The sequence below is a fragment of the Mesocricetus auratus genome, unplaced genomic scaffold, assembly GCF_017639785.1.
Source record: "Mesocricetus auratus isolate SY011 unplaced genomic scaffold, BCM_Maur_2.0 Super-Scaffold_100066, whole genome shotgun sequence".
NCBI classification, from domain to species: Eukaryota; Metazoa; Chordata; class Mammalia; order Rodentia; family Cricetidae; genus Mesocricetus; species Mesocricetus auratus.
The window spans coordinates 1710124-1728603 of NW_024429235.1; positions in this window are offsets into that span (position 1 = coordinate 1710124).

Below are 18480 nucleotides of genomic sequence, written 5' to 3' on the forward strand. Positions count from 1 at the left end.
GCTTTTTCTTTGTGAATAGAAAAAAAAGAGATAAAGGAGGTCATTACATACTCATCACAGGTGAAACCCACCAAGATGATGTGTCTATCCTGAACATCTATGCCCCCAATACAAAGGCATCCACATTCGTTAAAGAAACATTATTAGAACTTAAATCTCATCTAAAGCCCCACACAGTTATAGTGGGAGATTTCAACACACCACTCTCACCACTAGACAAGAATACCAGACAGGAACTCAACAAAGAAGCAAAGGGTCTAATAGAAGTAATGACCCAGCTGGGATTAACAGATATCTATAGAACATTTCATCCACATAAAAAAGAATATACCTTCTTCTCACCACCACATGGAACCTTCTCAAAAATCGACCACATACTTGGCAACATATCAAACCTCAGCAGCTACAAAAAAATTGGAATAACTCCGTGCATCTTATCAGACCACCATGCCTTAAAATTAGAATTCAACAACAACACAAACTGCAGAAAACCTACAAACTCATGGAAATTGAATAATGCTCAACTGCACCATCCCTGGGTCAAAGAGGAAATAAAGAAAGAAATTAAAGACTTCCTCGAATTCAATGAGAATGAAGACACAACATACCCAAACCTATGGGACACTTTGAAAGCACTGTTACGGGGGAAGTTCATAGCACTAAGTGCTCACATGAAGAAACAGGAAAACAGTTATACCAGAGAATTAACATCACAGCTAAAAGCTCTAGAACACAAAGAAGCAAACTCCCCCAGGAGGAGTAGACGCCAGGAAATAATCAAATTGAGGGCTGAAATCAACAAAGTAGAAACCAGGAAAACAATACAAAGAATCAATGCAACGAAGAGTTGGTTCTTTGAGAAAATCAACAAGATAGACAAACCTTTGTCCAAACTTACCAAACAGCAGAGAGTGAACACGCAAATTAACAAAATCAGAAATGAAAAGGGGGACATAACAACAGACTCTGAGGAAATCCAGAGAATCATTAGGTCATACTTTGAAAACCTGTACTCCACAAAATTCGAAAATTTAAAGGAAATGGATGACTTCCTGGACAGCTATCATTTGCCAAAACTAAATCAAGAACAGATAAGCAATTTAAATAGACCTATAACCCCTATGGAAATAGAAGCTGTCATCAAAAGTCTCCCAACCAAAAAAAGTCCAGGTCCAGATGGCCTCAGTGCAGAATTCTACCACAAATTCAAAGAACAGCTTATACCAATTCTTCTCAAAGTGTTCCACACAATAGAAGCAGAAGGGTCTTTGCCAAACTCTTTCTATGAGGCTTCAATAACCTTGATCCCCAAACCACACAAAGATACAACCAAGAAAGAGAACTTCAGACCAATATCCCTCATGAACATTGATGCAAAAATACTCAATAAAATACTGGCAAATCGGATCCAAGAACACATCAAAACAATCATTCACCACGATCAAGTAGGTTTCATCCCAGGGATGCAGGGATGGTTCAACATACGAAAATCCATCAACGTAATCCACCATATAAACAAGCTGAAAAACAAAAATCACATGATCATCTCACTAGATGCTGAAAAAGCCTTTGACAAAATCCAACACCCCTTCATGATAAAGGTCTTGGAGAGATCTGTGATAACAGGGACATACTTAAACATAATAAAAGCCATATACAGTAAACCAACAGCCAACATCAAACTAAATGGACAGAAACTCAACGCAATTCCTCTAAAATCAGGAACAAAACAAGGCTGTCCACTCTCTCCATACCTTTTCAACATGGTACTTGAAGTTCTAGCTATTGCCATACGACAACAAAGGAGGATCAAGGGGATACAAATTGGGAAGGAAGAAGTCAAACTTTCACTGTTTGCAGACGATATGATAGTTTACATCAATGACCCAAAGAACTCTACCAGGGAACTCTTACAGCTGATTAACACCTTCAGCAAAGTGGCAGGTTACAAGATCAACTCAAGAAAATCAGTAGCCCTACTACATACAGATGATAAAAGGGCTGAAAGAGAAATCAGAGAAACATCACCCTTTACAATTGCCACAAACAACATAAAATACCTTGGGGTAACGCTAACCAAACAAGTGAAAGACCTGTATCGTAAGAACTTTGAATCTTTAAAGAAAGAAATTAAAGAAGCCCTCAGAAAATGGAAAGATCTCCCATGCTCTTGGATAGGTAGGATCAATGTAGTAAAAATGGCAATCCTGCCAAAAGCAATCTACAGATTCAAGGCAATCCCCATTAAAATCCCAGCACAGTTCTTCACAGACCTTGAAAGAACAATAATCAATTTTGTATGGAAAAACAAAAGACCCAGGATAGCCAAAACAACCCTGTTCAACAAGGCAACGTCCGGAGGCATCACCATCCCTGACCTCAAGCTCTATTATAGAGCTATAGTCCTGAAAACAGCTTGGTATTGGCACAAAAATAGACAGGCAGACCAATGGAATCGAATTGAAAATCCGGGTATTAACCCACACACGTACGAACATCTGATCTTTGACAAAGAAGCTAAAAATATACAATGGAATAAAGAAAGCATCTTCAACAAATGGTGCTGGCATAATTGGAGACTGGCATGTAGAAAAATGCGGATCGATCCATGTTTATCGCCATGCACAAAACTTAAGTCCAAATGGATCAAAGACCTCAACATAAATCCAGCCACACTGAACCTCTTAGAAGAGAAAGTGGGTGGTACCCTTGAACGAATTGGTACAGGAGACAGCTTCCTGAACATAACACCAGTAGCACAGACAGTGTGAGATCAACAATTAATAAATGGGACCTACTGAAACTGAGAATCTTCTGTAAGGCAAAGGACACAGTCAGCAAGACAAAAAGGCAGCCCACAGAATGGGAAAAATATTCACTAATCCCACATCTGACAGAGGGTTGATCTCCAAAATTTACAAAGAACTCAAGAAGCAAGTCTCCAAAACAGCAAAGGACCCAATTAAGAAGTGGGCTGCAGAACTAAATAGAGAGTTTTCAATAGAGGAGTCTAAAATGGCTGAGAGGCACTTGAGAAAGTGCTCAACATCCTTAGCCATCCGGGAAATGCAAATCAAAGCAACTCTGAGATACCATCTCACTCCTGTCAGAATGGCTAAAATCAAAAACACCAATGACAATTTATGCTGGAGAGGATGTGGTGAAAGGGGGACACTCCTCCATTGCTGGTGGGAGTGCCAACTGGTTCAGCCACTTTGGAAAGCAGTATGGAGATTCCTCAGAAAAATGGGAATAAACCTACCACAAGTCCCAGCAACTGCACTCTTTGGCATATATCCAAAAGATGTCCATTCATACAACAAAGATGTCTGTTCCACTATGTTCATAGCAGCTTTATTTGTAATAGCCAGAACTTGGAAGCAACCTAGATGTCCTCACCCGAAGAATGGATAGAGAAAATGTGGTACATCTACACAATGGAGTACTATTCAGCAGAAAAAAATAATGGAATCATGAGATTCGCAGGCAAATGGATGACACTAGAAGAAACCATCCTGAGTGAGGTAACCCAGTCACAAAAAGAGAAACATGGCATGTACTCTCTCATATATGGATTTTAGACATAGATCTGGGGAGTGCCAGCCTACAATCCTATGGCCAGAGAGTCTGGGAAACAGAAACTTCATTTACTGGCTGGTTAAGTACTGAGCTGAACTCAAGAAAGCCAGTATCAGAGAGGGAGGACTGATGATCAAAGGGATTAAGACTGGGCTGGTTGAACCCCCAGAAACAGCTGACCAGACAAAGGTTAACTCTTGAATCCCAGGCATCAGCCTGGGAATCCAGCATGGGACTGATCAAGACCCCCTGAATCTGGGTGTCAGTGAGGAGGCCTAGGTAATCTATTGAGCCTTGGACAGCAGATCAGTACCCATCCCAAGTATACACACGGTCTCTGGACTCCCATAGAACAATGTGAGGTGCACTCTCACCCTGAACTCTTGGGGAAGGGTCTAGGCCCTGCCCTATATGAAATGACAGACTATGGACACCCCCATGGAGGGCCTCACCCTCCCTGGGGGAATGAGGGGATAACGGGGGGGGGATGAGGGGGAGGGCACGGGAGGAGGGGAGGGAAAGGCAGAGGGACCTCGTACTGACTTGTGAAGCAACCTTGTTTCTTATCTAAATTTAAAATGGAAAATAAAAAAAATATTAATAAAAAAAATACTGGCAAATCGGATCCAAGAACACATCAAAACAATCATTCACCACGATGAAGTAGGTTTCATCCCAAGGATGCAGGGATGGTTCAACATACGAAAATCCATCAACGTAATCCACCATATAAACAAGCTGAAAAACAAAAATCACATGATTATCTCACTAGATGCTGAAAAAGCCTTTGACAAAATCCAACACCCCTTCATGATAAAGGTCTTGGAGAGATCTGTGATAACAGGGACATACTTAAACATAATAAAAGCCATATACAGTAAACCAACAGCCAACATCAAACTAAATGGACAGAAACTCAACGCAATTCCTCTAAAATCAGGAACAAAACAAGGCTGTCCACTCTCTCCATACCTTTTCAACATGGTACTTGAAGTTCTAGCTATTGCCATACGACAACAAAGGAGGATCAAGGGGATACAAATTGGGAAGGAAGAGGTCAAACTTTCACTGTGTGCAGACGATATGATAGTTTACATCAATGACCCAAAGAACTCTACCAGGGAACTCTTACAGCTGATTAACACCTTCAGCAAAGTGGCAGGTTACAAGATCAACTCAAGAAAATCAGTAGCCCTACTACATACAGATGATAAAAGGGCTGAAAGAGAAATCAGAGAAACATCACCCTTTACAATTGCCACAAACAACATAAAATACCTTGGGGTAACGCTAACCAAACAAGTGAAAGACCTGTATCGTAAGAACTTTGAATCTTTAAAGAAAGAAATTAAAGAAGCCCTCAGAAAATGGAAAGATCTCCCATGCTCTTGGATAGGTAGGATCAATGTAGTAAAAATGGCAATCCTGCCAAAAGCAATCTACAGATTCAAGGCAATCCCCATTAAAATCCCAGCACAGTTCTTCACAGACCTTGAAAGAACAATAATCAATTTTGTATGGAAAAACAAAAGACCCAGGATAGCCAAAACAACCCTGTTCAACAAGGCAACGTCCGGAGGCATCACCATCCCTGACCTCAAGCTCTATTATAGAGCTATAGTCCTGAAAACAGCTTGGTATTGGCACAAAAATAGACAGGCAGACCAATGGAATCGAATTGAAAACCCGGGTATTAACCCACACACGTACGAACATCTGATCTTTGACAAAGAAGCTAAAAATATACAATGGAATAAAGAAGGCATCTTCAACAAATGGTGCTGGCATAATTGGAGACTGGCATGTAGAAGAATGCAGATCGATCCATGTCTATCGCCATGCACAAAACTTAAGTCCAAATGGATCAAAGACCTCAACATAAATCCAGCCACACTGAACCTCTTAGAAGAGAAAGTGGGTGGTACCCTTGAACGAATTGGTACAGGAGACAGCTTCCTGAACATAACACCAGTAGCACAGGCAGTAAGATCAACAATTAATAAATGGGACCTACTGAAACTGAGAAGCTTCTGTAAGGCAAAGGACACAGTCAACAAGACAAAAAGGCAGCCCACAGAATGGGAAAAATATTCACTAATCCCACATCTGACAGAGGGTTGATCTCCAAAATTTACAAAGAACTCAAGAAGCAAGTCTCCAAAACACCAAAGGACCCTATTAAAAAGTGGGCTGCAGAACTAAATAGAGAGTTTTCAATAGAGGAGTCTAAAATGGCTGAGAGGCACTTGAGAAAGTGCTCAACATCCTTAGCCATCCGGGAAATGCAAATCAAAACAACTCTCAGATACCATCTCACCCCTGTCAGAATGGCTAAAATCAAAAACACCAATGACAATTTATGCTGGAGAGGATGTGGTGAAAGGGGGACACTCCTCCATTGCTGGTGGGAGTGCCAACTGGTTCAGCCACTTTGGAAATCAGTGTGGAGATTCCTCAGAAAAATGGGAATAAACCTACCACAAGACCCAGCAACTCCACTCTTAGGCATATATCCAAAAGATGCCCATTCATATAACAAAGATGTCTGTTCCACTATGTTCATAGCAGCTTTATTTGTAATTGCCAGAACGTGGAAGCAACCTAGATGTCCCTCACCTGAAGAGTGGATAGAGAAAATGTGGTACATCTACACAATGGAGTACTATTCAGCAGAAAAAAATAATGGAATCATGAGATTCGCAGGCAAATGGATGACACTAGAAGAAACCATCCTGAGTGAGGTAACCCAGTCACAAAAAGAGAAACATGGCATGTACTCTCTCATATATGGATTTTAGACATAGATCTGGGGAGTGCCAGCCTACAATCCTATGGCCAGAGAGTCTGGGAAACAGAAACTTTATTTAGTGGCTGATCGAAGAAGAGGCAGACTCCCTTGGTTAAGTACTGAGCTGAACTCAAGAAAGCCAATAACTCAAGAAAGCTGAACTCAAGAAAGCCAGGGAGGACTGATGATCAAAGGGATTAAGACTGGGCTGGTCTAACCCCCAGAAACAGCTGACCAGACAAAGGTTAACTCTTGAATCCCAGGCATTAGCCTGGGAAGCCAGCATGGGACTGATCAAGACCCCCTGAATCTGGGTGTCAGTGAAGAGGCCTAGGGATTCTATTGAGCCTTGGGCAGCAGATCAGTACCCATCCCAAGTATACACACGGACTTTGGACTCCAATAGAACAATGTGAGGTGCACTCTCACCCTGAACTCTTGGGAAAGGGTCTAGGCCCTGCCCTATATGAAATGACACACTATGGACACCCCCATGGAGGGCCTCACCCTCCCTGGAGAAATGAGGGGATAACGGGGGGGGGAGGGCACGGGAGGAAGGGAGGGAATGGGAGAGAGACCTGGAACTGACTTGTGAAGCAACCTTGATTCTTATCTAAATTTAAACTGGAAAATAAAATTAAAAAAAAAAGAAATTGAGGTGTGTTTCTTGTATGCAGCAGATAGATTCTGTCTTCATATCCATTGTGTTAGCCTGTGTCTTTTTATAGGTGAGTTAAGACTACTGATATTCAGGGACATTAATGACCATTGATTTTTGATTCTTGTTTGCTTTGGATCTGTTTTTGGTGTTGGTTTTATGTGTGAGTTTTTCTCCTATTTCTAATTTGTGATAAAGTTAGATTACCTATTGCCCTTGTTATTTTGAGTGTAATTAACTTCCTTGGGTTGGAGTTTCCCTTCTAGAACTTTCTGTAGGGCTGGATTTGTGGATACATATTGCATAAATCTGGTTTTGTCATGGAATATATTGTTTTCTCCATCTGTAATGATTGAGAGTTTTTCTGGGAACACTAGTCAGGGCTGGAATCTGTGGTCTCTTAGTGTTTGTAGAACATCTATCTAGGACCTTCTGGCTTTCATAGTTTCCATGGAGAAGTCGCGTGTAATTCTGATAAGTTTGTCTTTATATGTTACTTTGACTTTTTCCTTTTCTGCTTTTAATATTCATTCTTTATTCTGTATGTTTGGTGTTTTGATTATTATGTGGCAAGAGAACTTTTTTTGATCCAGTCTATTTGGTGTTCAGTAAGCTTCTTGTACTTTCATAGGCATCTCCTTCTTCAGGTTGGGAAATTTTTCTACTATGATTTTGTTGAATATGTTTTCTGCATCATTGAGCTGGGCATCTTCAACTTCTTCTATACCTATTATTCTTAGATTTGATTTTTTCACAGTGTCCCATATTTTCTGGATGTTTTGCATTAAGGATTTGTTGGATTTAAGACTTTATTTTGACAATGAATCTATTTCTTCTACTTTATCTTCAGTCCACGAGATTCTGTCTTCCATCTCTTGTATTCTGTTAGTCATGGTTCCATCTGTAGTTCCTGATTGTTTTTTCAGCCTTTTGATTTCCAACATAACCTCAGTTTGTGTTTTTCTTATTGTCTCCATTTCGGCTTTCAGGTCTTGAACTGTTTGAATTGTTTCCATTATCTGTTTGATTGTTTTTCTTAGCTTTCCTTGCTTTCTTTAAGAGATTTTTTGATTTATTGCATTTTGGTTTGTGTTTTCTTCCATTTCTTTAAGGGATTTTCTCATATCATCTTTGAGGGCCTCCATTACTTTCAGGAGGTTGTTTTGAAGGTCATTCTTTTCTGTTTCATCTGTGTTGATATGTTCAGGTCTTTCTGGTGTAGAGTTTCTAAATTCAGGTGGTGTCATACTGGTTCCATATCTATCACCATGCACAAAACTTAAGTCCAGATGGATCAAAGACCTCAACATAAATGCCGCCACACTGAATCTCTTAGAGGAGAAAGTGGGAAGTACCCTTGAATGAATTGGTACAGGAGACTACTTCCTGAACATAATACCAGTAGCACAGACACTAAGATCGACAATTAATAAATGGGACCTCCTGAAACTGAGGAGCTTCTACAGTGCAAAAGACATAGTCAACAAGACAAAATGACAGTCCACAGAACGGGAAAAGATATTCACAAACCCCACATCTGAAAGAGGACTGATCTCCAAAATTTACAAAGAATTCAAGAAGCAAGTCTCCAAAATACCAAAGGATCCAATTAAAAAATGGGGTACAGAACTAAATAGAGAATTCTCAATAGAGGAGTCAAAAATGGCCAAGAGACACTTGAGAAAGTGTTCAACATCCTTAGCCATTAGGGAAATGCAAATCAAAACAACTCTTAGATGCCATCTCACTACCATCAGAATGGCTAAAATCAAAGACACTAATGACAGTTTATGCTGGGGAGGATATAGAGAAAGGGGTACTCTCTTCCACTGCTGGTGGGAATGCCAACTTGTGCAGCCATTTTGGAGATCAGTATGCAGATTCCTCAGAAAATGGAAATCAGTCTACCACAAGATCCAGCAATTCCACTCTTAGGCATATACCCAAAAATGTACCCTCATTCAATAAGGACATCTGCTCAACTATGTTCATAGCAGCATTATTTGTAATAGCCAGAACTGGAAAGAACCTAGATGCTTCTCAACTGAAGAGTGGATAGAGAAAATGTAGTACATTTGCACAGTGGAGTACTACTCAGCAGAAAAAAATGGAATCTTGAAATTTACACACAAATTGATGGCACTGGAAGAAACCACCCTGACTGAGGTAACCCAGTCACAAAAACACAAGCATGGTATGTGCTCACTCATATATGGATTTTAGACATGGAGCATGGCACTGCCAGGCCACAACCCCACCACCAGGGAGTCTGGGGTCCATGGAGGACCCTAAGAGAGATATGAATGGTAACCTGGAGAAGGGTTAGAGGAAGTGATCTCTTAATTGGATTGGGGGAGAGAAGGGGAGGGTATAAGGAGATGGAATAAAGAGTGGGAGAATAGAGTAGGGGAGAGGAGGACATGGGAGAGCAGGAAGGTTGAGCCAGGATAAGAAAAAGGAGAAAAGGATGGGAGATACTAGAAAGGAGGAAGCCAGTATAAGGTGGAGGCACTAGTGAGATCTTCACAGATCTACAAGAATGACACCAACTGGCATTAAGGCTACCTTAAATGCCTTCCCATGATAATGAGAATGATGACTACCTTATATGCCATCCTAGAACTCTCACCCAGTGGCTGATGGAAGTAGAGGCAGACACCCACAGCTGTGTACTGAATTGAACTCCTGGAACGCAGTTGCAAAGAAGAATGATAACCAAAGGAATCCCAGAGAGGCAGCTGACCTAAACAAGGGGAAACACATGGTCCCCAGACTGATGACTGAGGGGCCAGCATTGGACTGATCCAAACACCCTCCCACTGAACCTGGGTGACAGAAAGGAGGCATTGGAAATCTGTGGGACCTTGGAGAGTAGAGCAGTATTTATTCCTGGCACACAGAAGGACTCTGGGACCCCATACCACATGGAGGGATGCTCTCTCAGCCTGGACACCTGGGGAAGAACCTGGGCCCTTCCCAGGATGATGTGAACAGACATTGAAAATCCCTCATGGAAGCCCTTGCCCTCCCTGGGGAGCAGATGGGGGATGGAGTGAGGGTGAGGAGTTTGTAGGATTGGATGGTGGGGAGTAGAGGAGGGAGAGGGAACTGAAAGTGACATGCATAAAAAGTTAAATAAAAAATATTAAAAAAGAACATATTACTGATGCAAAGACTTGGGCAATGCCCTATTGGCTAAAATAGATACTACTTACTTCTCTACTGGGGCTGTTACAGGATACAATGTCACCAAAGATCATGTAAATTATGTAGATTATTAGGTCTCTGGAATTCTAAGCAATATAAATTCCCATGCCTATTTAATGACTCACAAGTTCCTGGACTTCATAAACCAATTCAATTAGAATACATACATGGAGAATACTAGATTATGTTTACTTCAAACTGGGGTAGTAGCCACTGCCTTACAATTCTTTCTGGCATCTACAATGCATTCAATTAATACCATGTAAGTAATAATACTTTTAACAGAAACTCATCAGAACTCAATCATGAGCATTTTACATTATGTCAGACATGGTATTTCACAGAATAATGAATGATGATGAAATTTGACTTCTTAGTGGTTCTGCATAATTTCGTTATCTAATTCACCTATCTCAATGGCTGATACAAATTCACAGTGTCATTTCTATATAAATACCTACTGAAATACAGAGAAAGAGCCATTTTAATTAACATAATACATACTTAATACTCATTCAGTAGTGTGCTACAAAGCACATGCTGACCCTAAAAATGTCCATGAGCTAGAACCAGGCCTGTGCTATTATTAAAAGAATTTCACTTGTTAATCTCTAAGGAGTCTTCCTTGCCAGTTCCATGGGCCCTGCCGCACTGCCTGACCCCCAAATAACACACAGGTCACTACATTAATTATAAAGCTGTTGGCGGTTTGCTTGTTTCTTACTGGCTATCTCTGACTTAAGTATTTAACCCATAATTGTTAATCTACATATTTCTCTTACAAGAGAAGAGAGTCCAGACCTCTTAATCTGGCAGTCTACATGGTGATTGACTCTGCCTCTCGTTACCAGAATCCTCCTTGACTCCTAGTGCCATGTATCTTGCCTCCCTATTAGTCAACAGTACATTATTTAACAACAAATAGGAGAGACAGATTTACAGAATGACATCTCCCATCACTCCCCATTTGTTCAAACAACCAAACTTAGAAGTTCCATTACCTTAAAACAAGGTCAATTATTCAAAATGTAACTTGGATCTGTGAAACTATAAAACAAACAGAGTTTTCTAACTCTGTCTTTCTTTTGTCCATGAGCCAGAACCAGGCCTGTGCTATTATTAAACGAATTTTCAATTGTTAATCTCTAAGGAGTAGAGTGATCTGTACCAGAGCAGATTGTTAATTCTGACTAAAAATTACTTAGATCACCAAAAACTCATCTGTCTTCCTCTATTGATACCAGTAGTTATTTGGTTAACTCATAAATATATGGTAACTGCCGGACTTGCAACAATAGATGTCTGTGTCTTCTAATACTCATTAGCTAATTGTTCCTATAAAAACAATCACCTGAGTCCGATTATCCCTTTTTCGTATCACTTTATAAACTATTGGGTTTGTGACATTATCACGTATGAATATCATCCACTTTGCATAATGATTTTCCTACTTTTCCCATGAAAGACAACCTCCTAATGTGTACAAGTAAAATGGTGAAATCTACCTAGTTATACTTCTTCCAAGACAATGCAATATAAGATACACTCACATGCATAATATATTTCTATTTATCTCCAGTGGTGTAAGCAGTGACTGTGGTTGGGAATCAGTGAATCAAGAGAAAATTTATGAATTTCTCCATACCACATGCTCATACAAGCCAAGGATAAAAACACATCTCCATTTGAAAAATGATAAAATTTGCATTGTACATCTTCGTCCAAATTTAAATCCTATGAATACAGAAAATATGAGTTTATTGGGGAGTATTTCCAAAGGGCACTGGACCATAGAATTATGTGAAATCTAATGTTTGTCTCCACACAATACAGAAACCTGACCTGCCATTATTTTTATGACTCTATATTCTTTTATCTTTAGTTGAGCACACAGTCAACAATATTTGGATAACCCATTAGGGCAGCAGTAAATACCACTAGATGACAGGAAAATTCCTTGACACAGAATCAAACACCAAAAAAATGATCTTGCAACATTTCTTTTTTTCAGAAGCCTCACTATTTATTATGCCCAAGAGAATCTTGACAGAGTGGCCTTACTCGTTTCCTTGTCTAAGGAATAGCATAAAAGCTCTCAGACAAGCCATACATATTGTAAAGGGATCGTTTTCATCTTGACTACCTTTTCCAGGTGAAAACTTCCTCTTCCTTTTGAGATCTTTTTTAAAAATCCTTTCCCCCACCTCTAATAAGCACAGGAGCCCTTTGTTCATTTTTCTCTCTCATTCAGAAAGGGCCTCAGGAGAGTCTTTTATAGGAAGTTGGGTACACAATCTTGGAAAGGATTCTGTCAGAACAAAAAAGCTGACAAAAATCATTCTGGTGGAGGTCTTTTGAAAAAAGAAAAAGCTTTCCACTTGGCATGATTGAGGGCAATTAGTGATGATTGCTTTGGTATCTATGAAGACAGACCTTAAACTATCTTGCAGTTCAACCACAATTCTATAAGTTTTCTGTTTTTTTTCCAATCGTGTTGGGGGAAGGGTCAGTCAGTTCATAAGGAAGAGATTGTGAAATGATCATGTTGTACAAGTATTGGGTACTTTCTGTTTTTTTCCAATGAGAATCCTTTCTGAGCAAATAAAGGGGAGCTATCCCCAGTCATCCCTCAAGTACCGTACCTCAATGTAGATGCTTGGGGAACAGACTGTCACAATTTTACAAAGTACTAGGAACATGGGTTCTTGCATCAGTTTCTAGGTCACATTCCTGTTTGGAATGCAAATGCAAAGGAAAACCAAGCATGTGGAAGTTGGTATTTTGAGAAGATAAAGGATCTACTTAATGTTTAAAATATGTTCACTTCACACCTGTAGCACTGACTTTAGGTGAAATTAAACCAAACAAAATGAAAGATAGAGGTCGTAAGTAATATCAATATACAAAAAAATACTCAAATATTGAGGAACATTCATAGAAAAATACGAAAACTTGGTCTTCTAACAGTTAACTTGTCTCACAATTACTAATAATGTGTCCTAATTCACATGAATAAATAACAGAGACAAAGTAATTCAAAACAAATGTATCACTCTTTGATTCTAAAGTTGTTTCTTTTGGTTTGTTTTGCTTTTTATTTGAACATTTATATATTTCAAATCATACTATACATATATATTTCTTCCATTTCACCTCTTCAAACTCCTTATACAACTCACCCCCACTCTACTTCATATTCATAGCTTTTTTGTTTGCTCATTATTTCATTCACATATGTGTATTTTCATGAATTACTAATCATATAGCTTTAAGAAGCTATTCAGAGGTCTTGAGACCAGGTGTCTGTTTAAGATCTCATGTTTTCAAACTACAGATGATATAGGGACCTGACCTCATTTCCTATTGGATACTTAGTGGCTGATTCTAGCAATTATGGATGATGCTGAGAGCAGAAAATATATTCAGAAAAATAGAATGCAGCCATTATAGATCCATAAGTCCAGCACTCAGTGTGAGGCCAAATAGGGACCAAAGGAAATAGAAAAGCCCGAGTTGAATTGTTGTTTCTTTGTTTTTAGACTGTTCCGAGAGCATCTAGAATATACGACCTGCAGTTCACACAGAAGAAGTGAACACTCCATAATGAAAGATCTGGAAACCACAAGGGAAAGAAAGGATGGGACTTTTTTCTTTTATAATGAAGCATTACACAGTGTCTGTTTGTTGAAAAGATCACTCTGTGTTGTGATCAGGCAAAGTAGTTCACACAAGACTTCACACACTTCCACCTGACCACCTAGAACATATTAAACATCATTGCTGTCTTTATCTTCCACCTTCTATAAAGTCATAATCATACTGAAGCTTATAATGTTGAAACCTAGAGGAACTATTCAGATGAAGTAAGACCAATAAAATATAGAGCTCAGTTCCTCAAACCAGGGAAGACATTAATAGTCACACACACATAGTGGCTTCCTTCAAAACTCTACTTACTGAATCACCCTCACCAGCATAGCCACAGTACTTAGATTGCCTATGAAACAACTTATTTGAACATATTTTCTGCTCTCTTTTATCTTAGGAGCATAGTGAAGAGACACTAGAACAGTTCAATGAGAATTAGAGGACTGCCATCCCAACTAAGAACATAAAATCCCAGTAGAGAGGCACAACTTTTTACTGCAGTTCTCATAGCATCGCACTACCCAAACTATCATAGTTCATATGAATAGGAAGAAGTAAAAATCACCGTAATCTCTTCTACATCATCAGTTCCCTCAGAACTTACATAAATAAACTGTGGGTCTCTGTAGCCATGAAGAAGGGCTGTGGATATGACAAACCTCACTAACTTGACTGGTGAAGGCTCAAGCTCTCACTTGAATCCTGCGGTGACTATAATAGAAGAGCTTCCTGATGCACAACATTATAGGAAGAGCAAACAGGGATATATAGTCCTGGATTACAGATCAAGCTGATGACCTGCAGATATGGGCTAAATACTTATTCCTATATGACCTTAGAAACTCAGTGCATAGAGCTGATGATTACTCATACTGGTCCACAGTATTGCAATCTCTGAGGAATTCCTGGTGTTAATGCAGGAAGCAGAAAAGATATAGAGTATTTTCAAGAGGATAGCTATGAGGTATTTTTGATGTCCTAAGTCTTTATTTCCACTTCTTTTTCCAGTTTTGGCATTGGAAAAGTATGGATAAAGCATAATGAAGGGCAGGAAGAACTGTCTACCTGAGGCCCAGACCAGTACAACCACTGGGGGTGTTAGAATATGCTAGTGGGAATTCATGTCCCAGAAAAGAAATAAAGATGGGGTAGAAGGGAAGGCTGAGGTGGTCATCAGGAAAGAGCCACCTGGTACTGAAGCAAGTAGCAGAATCCTCAGTAGGTAGGGTGACAGGAAGGGCTCCTGTAAGCATGGTGCTACAGGACTGTGAGACTGGAAAAATGGTAATGGCAGACAGGAAAGATTTTGAAAATTGTCAACCTGAGTCTCAGCCCTGTGTGATTACTGGTTGAATGTGTTTGTGGAAATCAAAGATGTCACAAAGGAATGGACATGGACTGAAAGGGAAAGCTGAGAGTGTCGGCAGGAAAACTAAGCCTTGTCTACACCTAGAGTCAGGGTTCCTGGGGCTGTACATCTCATAGAAATAATTATTTTGGTGATTGGTTCATATGAGTGACTGAGAGAGCACTCACTCACCTGTTCTTCCAACTGGTAAAAATGATGTTTGTGCCTGTATGGGGCTGCTAATGTTGCTGGGCATTGTTGGCCAAGGGAAGGATGAAATGGTTGGTGTGATTGGGGGGCAGAATGGGTACTGAGGCACCAGAGTCCAGTGAGTGGCAGCAGTGATGGGACTCTCAGATGCTGGCCTGCAGCTGGGGTCTGCACCACAGAAATGAGATTCCACCAGAATTGGTTATAGAGTCCAACTAACTTTTTGGGACTGAGATAGGAGAGGGGAATTTATATTTCTTAAATTTGATTTCATCATGGAATGTCTTTCTCCATGTCTTATTTAAACCTTTAATTAAATGTAGTGGCCTGGGTGGCACCTGTGGTCACTTAAAGTTTGTAGAACATTCTACCAGTCACTTTGGGATTTAGAGTCTTCATTGAGAGGCCAGGAGTTATTCTAATAGGTCTGCTGCCTTCATGTTATTTGTCCTTTTTCCTTATATTTTTCTTGTTATGCATTTTAGTGTATTGATATGGGAAACTTCTTTTCTGATTATGTCTATTTGGAGTTCTTATATGCTTCTTGTCCTTTGATATGGCCCTCTTCTTTATGTTTTGAAAATGTTCTTCTGTAGTTTTCTTAAAAATATTTTCTGTGCCCTTGATTGGGTTTCCTATTTTCCCTCTCTTCCTATTATTCTTAGATTAGGTATTTTCACAGTGTCCCAGATTTCCTGTGTGTTTTGTTTTTTGGCTTTTTTATTTAGCATTTTCTTTGCCAGGGATATCCCTTTTTACCTGTCTTGTATTCAGTGTCTGACATTTTCTCTTCCATCTCTTGTATTCTCTTGGTGAACCTTATCCCTGTAGTTCTTTCTAGTTCCTAAATTTTTCAATTCACATATCACTTCAGTTTAGGTTTTATAAATACTATTTCCATTTTCATGCCTTGAACTGTTTATTTCACTGTTTAATTTTTATACTCCATGAATGCATTTATTTGTATGATCTTTAAGCATCTCAAGAGTATATTAATGCTGTTTTGAAGTCCTTGCCCTGTGCTTCAGCTCTATACCATTACTCAGGTTCTATAGTGTTGCTTTGCTATGTAATAGAGACAAAGATGTATTTTCTCGCTGTCACTGATTACGTATTTAGACTAGTGTATGGGTATGTTGTCTTAGGATGATTGTCATTATAGATGTTGATATTTGGTCTTGTCTCTGTTGGTGAGTGATTTGTTTCTTGGTTTTATTTTCCTTCACTGATTCTTAGTACTATGATGGCTGTGGGTTGCCTGGCAGGAAATGCTTCTGAGATCCATATGTGGCCAGTGGGGGTTCTGGGTACAATCTGATATTAGGTGTTGGGGACTGACAATTAGGATAACTTGTAGGTTAGAAGGGGGAGTTTGCAGATGTCCACAAGTAGGTAGTAACAAAGCCAGGCTATGCCAACAAGATCTGCCTAGACCCTTGGGAATGTAGGACCCGAGGAAATAGAGGCCACAACATTTAGTCTGGTACAGAACTAGAAAATGGGATGGTAGATTGTAAATGAAGGTCAGGGGTAAGAGTGAAGATATCCACCTAATTCCCTGGACTGTGTAGCTGGTGAATTTACAGGAAATGGTTTTGGAGCTTGAAGCTGAGACAAATGGATGTGGTCCTGAGGGAGGCTATAAGAGATCTATCTGGTGTTATTATTCATCATAATTACTTGCTAACAATTCATATTTAGAAATGGGGAAGAATACGAAAGATAGATTTTTTAGAGAGGGCTTTTCAATTTATCTCATGCTACTTTAAGTATTGGCACCAGATTTGTCTGTTGTTGGAACATTCTCTTTATTTTGATGGCCCCCTAACTTGTACTGTGCCCTGTCACACACCTCCATCTTTCAAGCATATTGGTGTTTCAAGATAAAGAGAACTTTGCTTTGATGAATTTGCCTTCTTGGTTTCATTCTTTTTTTTTAATTTTTTGAGACAGGGTTTCTCTGTATTGTTTTGGGGTTTCATTCTTTAGGAGACACCAAGGAAAGGAATTGTGGGGGAATATATGGCCCATGTGACCCAAGCTGAGGGAGGGGAAGAAAGTGTTAAAAGGAAAGTGAGCCAATCAAAAAGTCTCTGAATTCTTGATTGTTTGAAAAAAGAAAACAAGTTTATGTTGTGCAATGAATAGGTTAGAGTAACATAACTAGTATACTGTATGTTTAAGAAATGACACAATATAGTAACTTAAGTCATAAAGATGAATGGAGACTTTCTTCTCTCCATGTCTCTTAGACAGGTTTTCACGGTGTAGCCAAGCTGACCACACACTCATTCATCCTTCTGAATCTGTTGCTTGACTGTTGCGTTTGTCGACTTTCAGAGTCATACATGGTTTACATAACCCCACACACTATAATCTTTCTAATTAATTTTCTCACCGATGAAATGCTATTTTGTTTTCCGGTTGTATTTTTTAGTCCTCCACTAAAACAAAGCTTCTACTTCCATTTTTCAGTTCTAACCTTAATTCCCAAACCTGCCAAGATCTTGGGGATCTGAAATCAGTGTCAGTGGGCATTAAAGACGAGGGATACAGATGCAAAAATGAGTTATGAGATGGGTATGAGAGGTCTTGTTCTATTTCTGCTGCTAAGGGTTTATATTTATAGAGTAGAAGAAGTCTGTTTATGGTGCTCTAATGTATACTTACTTTTATAAACTATAGAAATAAAAATAAAAAAGAGATCTATCTGTCTGCCTGTTCTATCAGAGGTAGGAGCAGAGAGTCTCTTTGCTATTTAATTTCTTATGTTTCTAGGCAAAGCTAATTATTGGCATTCAATGTCACAGTATTTGAAAGAAAATCGTATTATATAAAAAGACACCAGGATCATGGTGAAATACAATCACTTTATTTAAAAAAAACACTCAAAATAAATTCTTCCCCATTTAAGAAACACTTTTTAGTCAAAGAAAAGTAGGAAACATTGATGTTTCCCGTGACATTTTTCTAGGATATAATATAGTTTTCCTCTGTTTTGAGTAACTAAAGCCCCATATGATATCGAGGGGCGTGATTGTC